The following is a 13,686-nucleotide window of genomic DNA, read 5'->3' on the forward strand; positions in this document are numbered from 1 at the left end:
AGTCCGAATTTTTTGCTTAAATTCCAGCAATTGACCATTAAATGCGTTTATGTGGAGAGAGATGTTGAAAAACATCTATATGTCAGAGTGAAAAAGAAACGAGGATGGTATCAGGTGGTTGTGAGATGTACTAAAGATAACAACTAAATAGACCCTAAACCACACAATTTTTTTTTTTTGGATAATCGCATGAATTCCAGTGCAGAGAACACAAATTCATGTAAAAATTTAATAAAGTTAGGAAGGATTATATGGGATGCTTAAAGCAGAATTCGCCAGTAGACAAATTGTCACGTTTTTCTTTTTAAATAAGATTTGTCTAATATCAAGACAAAGGAAGAAGAATCATGGGATCTTTTTTAAAACGGGGGCCACATTTTTCATTAACGAAACACTTTGAAACTTGGAACACTGGTAGAATATGTCATATAAAACATCTTTTTCTCTTAGTCTTCTTAAAAAATAAAAGAAATCCATAAATTATTCCATGTTAAAGTTGTCGTATTTCTGTAATTTCAACCAATCACTGACGTCCATTCAGCCGATATACATTAAGTGCCGACTACATAAACAAACGATTCTGAAACAATTAACCCTAACCCTAATTCTAACCCTAACCCTAACCCTACGGTTAGGGTTAGGGTTAGGGTTAGGGTTAAAGCAAATTTAAAATGAAAAAAGCAAATAAAACGAAGGTATGGAGATTAAATACGCTTTACATCGCTTAGTGAGCCAAAGGAGTAAATGTAAACAACTGAATACTTGTCAGTGATTGGTTGAAATTATCGAAATAAGACACTTTTTTACATGAAATAAATTCGAATACAAAAATATTTTTCTGTTCTATAACACAAAATAGATAAGTATACGAAGTTTGAAAGTCTTTCGCTACCAAAAACACTACGTAAAACATTAATGAAAAATGTGGCCCCCGTTTTAAAAAAGATCCGAATCATGTGGATGTGAAATCTTTTGCTTTGTCATTAAATTGGAAGTGGTCGGGCATCTAAATATTCAGTTATGTTTTGCCTGACGAGGGATATAGCCGGCATTGGTCAATTTGAGAACTACTGTTGAAGTTGACACGCCGTTCCATTAACCCAGTAGTTCTCAACCATCTTTTCTGTCTATGGCTTCCCTTGGTTCTTGTTTTACCCTACTGTGACTCCATAGCCATTGGAGATATATATATATATATAGATATATATATATATATATATATATATATATATATATATAAAAATCCTATTGCGCTTTTATAATTAATTATTATTAGGAAATTTGGTTGTGTAGTAAGAAGTTTGCCTCCCACCCATATTGTTTCGGGTTCAGTCCCACTGCGTGGTACTTTGGGCAAGTGTCTTCAGTTATAACATGGAGCCGATCAATCCCTTGTAAGTGGACTTGGTAGATGAAAACTGAAAGAAGCCCACTGTGTATGTGTGTATATATACATATATATATATAAAATATATGTGTATATATTAAAGGCCTGTGATATGCAGGACACTGACTGGGAGAACAATGCCTGTCATCGCCACGGATGGAAGAAGCAGGTTAAGGAGGGGATCGACACTTTTCAGAGAGCACGTATCCAGCATGAAGAACTTAATCGAGCTGCGTGAAAGCGCATGGCTCATATAGTGAATGGGGAAAGCTTGGTCTGCAATGTTTGCAGTCGTGTATGCTTGTCAAGAGCAGGGCTCATTAGCCACCAATGCAGGTGCAAATGCAAAATATAAGTTAGTCCTAGAGCGCACAATGTTTCTGAAGGTCGGCAATGGTCTTCCTCGGTCACGAGTGGACAGCCATCATAATCATCATATAGAAATATATATGTGTGTGTGTGTGTGTGTGTGTGTGTGTGTGTATAAATATAAAAGAAAGGACCAATAGAATAAGTACCAGGTTTAGAAAGGAAATAAGTCTTGGGGTCCATTAGTTCGACTAAAATTCCTCAAGGCGATGCTCCAGCATGGCCACAGTCTAATGACAGAAACAAATAAAAGAATAATGACGTAGTAAGAAGAGCATCCTGACGTTTCAGGCAAAGTCTTTCCTCGTAGAAAGAAATAAACTGTTTAGAACATTCCAACTTATTCACTTGTTTCCAAATTGCAATACAAGTTTAAAAATTGCAATACAAGTTTTTTTTTAAAAAAAAAAGGAAAGAAAAAAGTCAGAATGTGCAAGAAAGGAAACTCCACTAAAAGGTGATGGTGTTAAGCAAAGCGTTGTGCATGTTATCTAAAAAAAAAAAAAAATGGCAGGATATGAACTGTAAAAGATATAGCTGCTGTTCCTTATTGATTCGTATTAAAAGTTTCTTTTAGGTTGAAGTTAACCATGTTTCAGGAGTTAGGGTTTGTTAGACGATAAAATTGTGTGGGTGGGTTTTCTTGATCAGGCAACAATCAAACCAATTTCTTTGGATTAGAGACTTGGAAGGTAGGGTTCCCTGCTGTTAGATATGATTGTTAAAAGTATAAAGTTGTTTCTTTTTTTTTTTTTTGTAGCCTAAAGTTGTTTCTTTTTTTGGTCCAATGAAATCTTAATTCTTAAGTTACATTCCACGCCAGTTTGCACATAATCGTTTAAACAAACTCAAACGAATTGAAGTAAGAATATGTGTGTGTGTGTGTGTGTGTGTGTGTGTGTGTGTGTGTGTGTGTGTGAGCACTGAACTACAAGTTCTCACTCAAATCTTACACTGCAACAAGAATGTTATACAATATCTATCTAACCACTGACCTAACTATGCACACACGCATACACATACGCACAAGTACACCCACATTGCTATAACGGTAAAAACGATTTAACTTGGCATACTGTTGATAGGTGTACTTACTGACATTTTGAACAAAGACCTCCGAAGAAAAGAAAAGTTTCGTGAGTCTGTTTGGAATGAGAGATGTGTAATAATTGTTTTAAATTTTGGTCCAAGGTCAGCCATTGGGGGTGGGGGTAGTCGATTATATCGACCCTAGCACTTGACTGGTACTTTATTTTATCGACTCTGACAAGATGAAAGGCAAAGTTGTCCTCGTGGCTTTTGAACTCAGAACATAAAGAGACAGTAGTAATAATAATGTAATAATAAAAGACTGAGGAGATTAATTCAGTATTATGACTTTTGTTTTAATCATCCAAGCTAACCAGATGGCTGTACCAGGCTCCAATCTGATCTGGAAGAGTTTCTACAGCTGGATGCCCTTCCTAATGCTAACCACTCCAAGAGTGTTGTGGGTGCTTTTACGTGCCAACGGCACGAGGGCCAGTCAGGCGGTACTGGCAACGGTCACGCTCATATGGTGTTTTTTATGTGTCACCTGGACAGGAGCCAGTCCAGCAGCACTGGCAACAACCTCGCTTGAATATTGTTTTCACTTGCTGCCGGCACAAGTGTTAGTAAGGCGACACTGGTAACGCTCGAATGGTGCTTTTTACATGCTACCGGCATTGGGATGGGTCGATTACATTGACCCCAGTGTTCAACAGGAACTTATTTAATCGACTCCAAAAGGACGAAAGGCAAAATTGACCTCGGCAGAATTTGAACTCAGAACATAGTGACTGGTGAAATACTACAAAGCATTTCGTCCAGCTCGTGGCTTTAATAATAATAATTCAATCGGTATTGACATGGGTAGCTTCGTGTTGAAGTTTACAAGTGAATTGTTGACAGACGGCGACAGAGAGAACTGTTTTTATTTTTGGATTACTATGTTTTCCCGTTTAATACCAGCACTAAACTTTGAGGTCTTTTGCAAGGATTTCGACTAAGTCTTCGATTTGAGCATAACATATTCCGTTCTTTCAATCAAATTCTTCATTGAAGTCTTCAAGAGACATCTGCACTCTTTCCTTCCTTTTAACTAAGCCATTTATTCTCATAAGCTGTACAGGCCCCTGGGTGTGAAGATAAAAAAAATGGCGGACAAATTGTCATGTTTTATAGCATTAAGCTGTCCAGCAACTATGGTAAAGAAAGAATTATGTGGATGTAAACTCAGTGAAGACCGGGCGATGCATTGTGTTCTTGAGCAAAACACTTCATTTCACGTTGCTCCAGTTCACTCAGATGGCAAAAATGAGTAACCCTGAAACCGGGAGACTGGCCCTTATGAGCTTGGCATGGGCTCGAGAAGGAAGCATCTATTTTTTTTTATTTTAAACTCAGTGAAGCTGGAGGGGGGATACAAAATTTTACTAATAGTTGTTTGGCGGGAGGGGGTGCAAGAATTTAACTAATTTTTGGGGGTGGGGGAGGGGCTGCTTTTAGTTTGCAAATCATTGGGACTAAGCCACGTCAAAGAAATTCTATTTTCAAGTTTCTTATCTTATATTTTTTTACATTTCAGCAAAATGTTTTACTCCACCCTCTCACAGTTAAACGCACGCGCACACACTCGCATATGTACGGTGAGAGAGAGAGAGAGAGGGGTGGTGGTGACTACTAAGAGTACTAACAAGTCACACTAGTCCGCCTCGTCTGCAAGTGTCACCACTTGTGTTTACGATAGCTCTTTTTTCTCTCTCACTCTCTCTCTTTCTCTGCTTCCTCCACCTTTCTCCTTTCCCACTCTTCTTCTCTCCCACTACTTCTTGAGTATTTCACTGCAACATAAGACATTTCCATAGTTTTTACAGCTCTATGGAATGTGCTGACCTTAACTTTAGTGAAACATTTCACTTGATTTTACATCTGCTTATCGACTCAGGTTACAACTTCCGTCTGAGTTTGTTTGTTAGCCTGTCTGTCTGTCCGCCTGACAGTTGTTATCCCACTCTCTCTCTCTCTCTCTTTATCTTTCTCCCGCTTTATCTCGTATTACATTGTACATTTTTGTTGATGAATATGTCAGAATGGCTCTGCTATTCCCTAAATATTTTATTTATTTATTTTTGTAACCGTTTAAACCTGCTTGGGATCTCCAAAGACTGAATTCCCGTCAGTATACACTATTACCCAGTCGTCTCCTGAGTCAGCATGTCATCGACAAAAATAGAAACACACATTGGTTCCACGAACCAATCAACCATCAATGTAGATGTTGTCACCATTCATATAGTCTCCTCGAAAAGTTATCTTATGTTTACTATCAAACTGATGTCAAGACATTCTAGTTCCCACGTCAGCCCTCAGTTAACATATGGTCAAAAACGTCCCAATTACGATCACCTAACCTATCTCCAGATATAATGCATGTCTAAGATTGCATTATCCAACAAACGTGTCACTTTTGAAGACCAGGGCATGAAGGTATAATCTGAGTGAGATTAGGCTGCTGTTTTACGTAGGTTAGCAACGATGTAGATAGATGTCCCCAGTATTATTTGTTAAATCACAGTCGCAACTTATAATGCTGTTGTTGTTTAGCCACTAGCTGGACTAGACCAAGCAAATTTGTGGGATTTTTGTGGTTGCTGTCACAGATTTGAACATTTTAGAATTAAATGAAAATCTTCAATTCGGTATATTGATGTTATTTTTCACCCTCAATCTGAATTTGAGATTTATTTATTCCCTGAAAAATTGAGAAAACTGTTACAGAGGTTCAAAGTTTGATAATTTTAAGTCCAATCACGGAACAGGTATTGGAAGCTGGGCATTTCCTGCAGGGTAGCTGTCTATCACAAAATGCTAGAAATAACAACAAACACAAGATGATATCGCTTGTCAAAACTTGTGGTAGTGGCTGCAGTGATGAAAGTGTCACAGTCGTGCTAAGTACAACATCCATGTTATAATGAAAACGGTGATTACAGCATTGCTTTTACTATGGAAACGCACCAATGCTTATATTGATTGGCTAAAATTACCCAGCTTTAAAAAACTATTAATTTTTCATTTATTAACCTATGGCAAAAATGAAATTCATTTTCATAAGTAGCATTCAAAACTAAACCAGTATAACTAAATTTGAAAACAATCGGAACAAAATTTTAAAATTTCCGTATCTGTGACAGTGACTGAAAAGATCCAATTTGTAGCCAAAAGTAGTCCACCCATGACCATCACATCTTTTTTACAATCTTGTTTATATAAGATGACTGTAACTAGTGTCCTTTCTTTAAGACAGTAGGATATGAATTGAAGATCTGACTGCAATTTCTAGCAAGCAGAATGACCACATAAAAGCCCTATCCTTGGTGCATCCAACCAAGCCGTGAGAATGATGTAATTACATGTTATTTAACTCCAAAATGGCTGCTGATTTTTCCCAGCGAAGCAGCCATGCAGCAGTTCCCTTGAGAAAGAGTATGCATCTGGCTATTAATGAGGCTGAGCAGTGTTTAAAAGAATTCATGATTGAAACTTTTTTAAATGGTATTATATGTTAAGGTGATGAGTTGGCAGAATCGTAAGCATGCCAGGCAAAATGCTTAGTGGCATTTTATCTGTCTTTACACCCTAACTTCAAATTCTGATTAGGTCGACTTTGCCTTTCATCCTTTTGGGGGTTGATAAAATAAGTACCAGTTGAGTAATCAATGTAATCGACTTATCCTCACCATTGCATTCGTTGGCCTTGAGTCAAAATTTGAAACCAAAATTACAGTTTCTTGAGTATTTTTGTTTCCTAGGTATTAGATGAAATATGGCAGTACAATGTTTAAAGGAATATCCACTAATTCCAAGGGTACACAGATTAAAGCTAAGAATCTTGTTATTGTTTAACCTCAGGTCAGCTCTAAACAAACAGACCTATGATGAAAGTATCTTAGCTATAATTGTTCCATCTATTTTTAGACAAGGCATTCTAGGACTTCATTTTTCAGTACGTCCTTCCATTTATAGTTTGAAGCAAATATGGTTGCTATTTCCAGCAAATCATGCAACTCTGTGTAAGTCGTTTTGAAAGCTATTGAATCGAATACACAAAAAACCTCACAAGAGACAAGAGCTGAGAGTATTGCAGTGCAGTCTGTCAATAATGAAATTGCATGAGTATTAGACACAATACTCATGAAAAGCAGAAAGCCCATATCACAAAAAGGGAGCAGTTGAAGTTGTCACCCTTTGTTAGGAACACCACTGATCACAGTTTGTTTTTTTGCATTGAAGGTTATTGAAACATTTGTCACAGACTGTTCTAGCTGCTTACAAAAAATGAAATGTAACTCTACAAAGATTCTAATAATATTAGATTTTAGGTCTTGGCCATCAAAATGGCTTACCCAGCTGCTGATTTCAGCACTATGCTACAAATGTTTAATACTGTAAAGAAAATATTTATGTGGCTGTTTATTTAAATGTCTTATTCTGTTTTAACAAAACAATATTCCAGACATACTCTAGCCTCAGTATATGTTATTTTATGACATAAATAGATCATTTTTGTTTTTTTATTTTTTAACTCAAAAAGTAAAAGATCCCAAAATATCAAGAATTTATAAATTGAGACCTGTCAAACGAAAAGTTATCAAATATTTAAAGTACCGGGATTAAGAAACAGAAGCATAACACATATATAAAATAAAGCTTCTGTATTCCTCCTCAAACTATAATACCAAGCAAAATATGTATGTCTATATGAGTTACTTACATGTCTATTTAAAGGATAAAAACATAAAGAAAAAGGAGAAACTCACTTTTCTTTTTTCTGAAATTGTTGTGTAACAAATTGGATATGCATTTGTATAGTTAGTGGTTAAATAAATGGATTTTCCACTGATTTTAATGCATAACCCATTTGTTCAGTCAACTGAGCTATCTACTCATTGCCCTAAAGGGTAAGTAGTTTAGTATTCTACAGACAGATGGACCCTCAGCACAATCCCCAGGCCAGACTGAGCAGAGTGTGGTACTGTGTGTGAAATAGCTGAACCATAAACAAACATATGTACCCTTAGCATAAGCCCCAGGCTAGACTGAGCAGCATGTGATATCGTGTGAAATAGTTGGACCATCAAATTACAACTGAAATGGCTGAGTATTCCACATATACTTCTACCCTTAATCTAATTCTCTGGCAGAATCAGTGTGATGTAGTGTATAACAAACCTGACTCTTTAAATTCAAAGTACAGCCCATCAAATAAGCTTCCACAGAATTTCTGTATAACAAAATTCAGTCAGACGCTTTAGGTTAAATGAATGCTCCAGCAGAAGATATCTGCACTGATAACTGTTATTGAGAGCAGTAGCAGCATATAAATACAGGAATGAAATTTGCTTAGGGCATGCAAACCCAGGACCAACCCAGGATGGTCAAAGCTTTTTCATTACCTCTACGCCTCCAAATTTTAAGTGGTGCAAGCATCCCCTGCATGCAATGTTCCCAAGGATATGAGTAGGGTTGGACTTAGGACCTGATGATTAAGAACAGAAACATTTAACCATTTAGCAGAGCCTACATATATGAAATATTAACATATTGTATTCAGAACAGTATAAATGAAGTTTGTTGTTAAGTAATAAAAATGATATTTATCAGATATATCTGTTAATGCAGGTGACTAAATTTTATGAGACTGTATTATAAGATTCTATCAGCACTTGTAAGACTATATATATGATAATATATATAAGTATATATATGATGATAAATATATATATATGAAGATACATACATACATACATACATACATACATATATAAACAAATATAAATATATATATATATATACATTGTAACTAAATTGTTCGGCAATGGGGTCTGACTGAAGTATTTATATTGGGGTTGATTTCTCCGACTAATCTCTACAGGCATTGCTAGATAAAAGATATTTACATGTGTGTGCATATATATATATATATATATATATATATATATATATATGTATATATATATATATATATATACACATACACACGCACATATATATTATATAATTATATCCACACATGTATATGCATATAAATACATATGTGTATATATACACACATATATACATGTGTGTATACATACCCACCCACACATATATACATACTGACATACGTACACATATATACGTATGTACATATTTGTCGAACTGTCAAACCTCAACCACCATGGAAAACAGACGTTAAACGATGATGTGCATTCATGCATGTGTGTGTGTGTGTGTGTGTGTATATATGGGTAATGACTTTAAATACCGTCGGTGAAGGCCATTGTTTCAGTTCTTGACGATATCCAAATTCACTAGAACTTTAAAGGAAATGGGTTCGGAAATCAAAAGCTATTTTGCACTTACATCTATTTAGAAGCCTTTAATTAATGTTATGTATTCTCTCCTCCACTCTCTCTCCCCCTTGCACTCTTTATCTTTCATTCTTCTCTCTCTCACACACACACATACGCTGGCACACATACAAAGAGATGAAGTGTAAGACTTGAATATGTCTTGAATTGTAATAAGACTGGGTAAATATAGTTTGTTCCGTAATGAGACAAACGCTCAGTTCTATGTGGCACATACTTGGTATGTATTTATAATGTTACATCTCTGCTGCTGCTGCAACTGTTGCTGCCAATATTCTTGCTTGTGTTTAATTCTAGATTAGCACAAAGTAAGTAGACCTAATTATGAACAAAGGTGTTATAATCATGACACACTGTACTACTCAGACCACTCTACTATTCTCTGATATTGTTTGTCTAGAACTACATTATCTAATGTGTTCCACCTGTCTCAAGAGAATGGGGTGAATTTGGGATTTGGCTGTTATTTTTAACAGGTCAAGCACTCCGCTCAACCTTACACTCTGCGAGATTGTACTTGCTATGTTCTTGTTGTTGTGGAACCTCAAAGTCAGCCTTAATATATTAAGTCTATGATCAGAGACATACCATCAATAACCCTGTTTTTTTCTTGTTTACTTGGGCTGACCAAGGCCTTGTGAGTGGATTTGGTAGACGGAAACTGAAAGAAGCCCATCATATATATATATATATATATATATATATATATATATATACACGAGAAAATAACCCCAAAACATAACCATATATAGATAGATAGATAAAGAGGCGAAGGTATGTGGTAGGAAGTTTGCTTCCTAATCACATGGTTCCAGGTTCAGTCCCATTTCGTGGCACCTTGGACAAGTGTCTTCTGCTATAACCTCGGGTGGACCAAGGACCTGTGAGTGGATTTGGTGTGGATGGAAACTGAAAGAAGCCCGTCGTGTACCCACACACACACACATTATATATATATATATATATATATATATATATATAAAGCATATATTACTGATTCTGTTATTTTTTAAAATTGTTACATTGGATAATAACAGAACTAATGATTACTTCGCAAATTAATTTTTCGTGACTTTTTTTTCTCGTGAATTGTTTGCCTTATATATATATATATATATATATATATATATATATATATATATATATATATATATATATATATATATAAATTATCAGTGTGTGCGTCTTTGTGTCCGTGTTTGTCCCCAACAATCAGTGCTGTTTATGTCCCTGTGACTTAGTGGTTTCGCAAAAAAAAAAAAAAACCCCCAAAAAAACCCCGAACAGAATACGTACCAGGCTTTAAAAAAGTATCGGGGTCGATTTATTCGACTAAAATATTCTCCAAATCGGTACCCATGGCCGCAGTCTAATGACTGAAACAAGTAACAGACAATACACACACACACACACACACACACACACACACACAACATCAACCGACATAAGTAACCGCAAATGTTTTGGATAATATCCTGCGTAAGCTCAACTGTCATCAGATCAGAGCTATTTTTGACTTTTGTACTCACTAGCAGTAATAGCATAAAGATGTCGACATTTCCATTCATCCAATCTCAGTACAGACTGAAAAATGAAACTAAGGTAAGTAGAGTGTGAATAAACTAGTTTTAAATTGTAGGTCCTATTTCTTGTCACCCCGAAATAGGTGACTAACTTCTTAGAAATACTAAATACTGAGATAGGATGTCAATCTAGATTTATTAATGTTTTTCTGATTTCAGGTTTTCACAGCTAAATTTGTTGACTGAAGTATCCACCCCAGAGAAACAACGAAATGCTTATCGCTGATATAAACTCACGAAGTGAGCTCACAGAGAGATAGGTTGGGTAATAAAGGGCATGATACATTTTATTCTAATTATTGGGTAGATAAGGTCTGAAAATATAGTTACATCTCAAATATGAGTATTGTCATATCGGTAAAGTAGGATTTAATACTTTAGAGCCAGTAGTGTAGCGGTCCGTCCTCCGCGGCGCTGTCATAGGGGTGTGTTGTATAGATCTGTATAAACTTGGGGGACCGGGAAAGGTGCGATTTACTCAAGGGCTGTCCAGGGCGGAAAACGCTCTAGTTAGGCCACTTTGTAGGGCACAAAGAAATTTTGTTTTCTGTGTTAAGAGCATTCATTTACCCATTTAAAGGTTTCATGCTGAAGGGAAAGCAACAATAGTTTAATTACAATTGCTATCAGTTTGTGCCAGTCGCCGCCGAGATCTCTGGTGTTCGCGGACCCCGCACTGTTGATTTTCTCTTCAAAATTGGGATAACTGCAGTCCGTCTGACAAATCAACCTCCATAGGTGAGGTGGCTGTTGCTGCGAAAGTCACTGACAATTTCCCGCAGCAACGCCTTTGCAATCATGTCCACGAGGTTCCGCTGGCTAAACACGCTATTTGTTCTGGGGCGTATAACTCGTTACTCTCCCCACCCCCATCTTCTGCTACGAAATTCCCTCCCTTGTTTTCTTTTTATTTGTTTTCTAAATGAGGTGGTTATGGGTTTTTATTCGACAATGTGATCTTTTATACTTTTAATGTTTTTTTTTTCTTTTCTCCCTGTAAAAATGAGTTGCTAATAAAATGTCTTCCAAGTTAGAAAAAAAAAAATTACAACGATAATCACACAAAACTAAAACGATAATCATACGCTGGACAAAGAAAACTAAGGAAAAACATGGTAAAAAACGCGAAGAAAACAACTGTCACGTCAATAATACCAATGAAATATTAACTAGTATCTATTGCTGACAAAATAAATACATTGTAGCAACGTCATCACCAGTTGTTACTGATACATTTTTCTTTTTCTAAAGAAAGGACGCGCATAAGTAGTTCCTCTATTTCAAATCTTAATAAATTCACTGATTTGCAAGCTCACTGATTTATTCTAGTTAATCTAAAGATTAAGGAGTGAACTTTCAGTGAGTGCAGTCTTCCGTTGTGAGACGACCAGCATATCAAATGTCCTATTTGAGATAATAATGAAATGAAAAGATATTATCTTGAAAAATGTGGGTGGAGATGGCAAATGTTTACAATGTCTCGGAGGTTGAGATAATTAAATTCCGGTGAACAATAAACATAACTAATATAGTTTGAACAACACAAAGATCATCAGGTACTCAAGCTCAGAACCGTTGTCAGCTTTTGACAGACTTCTAACAGTTACACCAGACTTGTCTTGATAATACATTCACTGTTGTTGCACTGAGTTTTCAGAAAAATCGCATGACCAAGTATAAATACAAGGAAGTGTGCCTCCATAAATTACTCTCGCAATAGCTTCGTTGTTTGCACAACGCTATCAAGGACATGTCGACATAAGTTATTAGCGAATATTAGATATGAGTAGTTTGGAATGGGTCTTGAAGTATAGAGGTCTCTATAATGTCACTTAACCTGCTAGAAATATCGACCAAATCTGCTGCGTGTCAAACTTTACCACTTTAAAAAAGAAGAAAAGAAATTGCCCAACCAAGACTGAAATGGTGCTAAACTAAAACAACTACAACAACATCGGCTCTTCACTGAGTTGAAACAATGGAGTGTTTCTCTATTTGAAAGATGCTTTAGAAAGGCTAGCATACCAGTAGGGTGGTGTGGCGAAGTTCTATTCCGTTTTTCAACCTCAATAACAAAAATATAAGAATGAAAAGAAACAAAAGGTCATGAGGACTTTATGGATATCTTTTGAGGTTTATTCAAGATCTTAACAGAGCTCAAGTCGGTCGTGAACAAAGTGACAAAACTTTTTTTAGATAAGAGAGTCTCGGTGTGTGTATGTATGTTTAGGTATGCAATACGCTTGCAATTATCTCTCCTTTTCTTTACAAGTCGCCAACAATTACATTCGGGTTTTGTTTTCTTTCTCACTTAACATGGACATTTCAAATAATGAAGAATTTATAGCATACATCCTACACGTATTCATATAAATTTATGCCATTGGTCCACCCTTAAGTTATTTCCTTATATATCTTAACTACATATATTTACTTTACAATTTTCACTCCATTCCTTGGTTTCCCAAAATTCAATATGAAAATGAACTTTAATAATAATTTTCCCTTTTTCTTTTTATGAATTATTGTTTGCTCTCCATGTGAAGTAAATTGTGTAAAATAAAAAGCCGTTAGTACCATCAGGATTACACATGAATAATACATTCTTAGTTTTTGCATACTTTCTCTGCAAACGTAGATTGATCATTCATATATTTTCTTCATTAGATTTAAGAAATATGGATTAAAAATGCTGTAACATCACCTAGTGGGAATTCGAAAACCTATGCTATATAGATATGCTAAGCACTACACTAATGTGACGTTATAGCTTTTGACTGCTTAAATTACGAGACGTAAATGAAGTAGCTACAATAGTATTTAGTCATCTGACAACGGGAATCCCAGCCTACACAGTATTCAAGATATAGTGTTATATATATTTGATCTAGAAGAAGACGGAAAAAAGTCG

Source organism: Octopus bimaculoides, chromosome 23, assembly GCF_046866305.1.
Source record: "Octopus bimaculoides isolate indiv1 chromosome 23, ASM4686630v1, whole genome shotgun sequence".
Taxonomy (NCBI): Eukaryota; Metazoa; Mollusca; class Cephalopoda; order Octopoda; family Octopodidae; genus Octopus; species Octopus bimaculoides.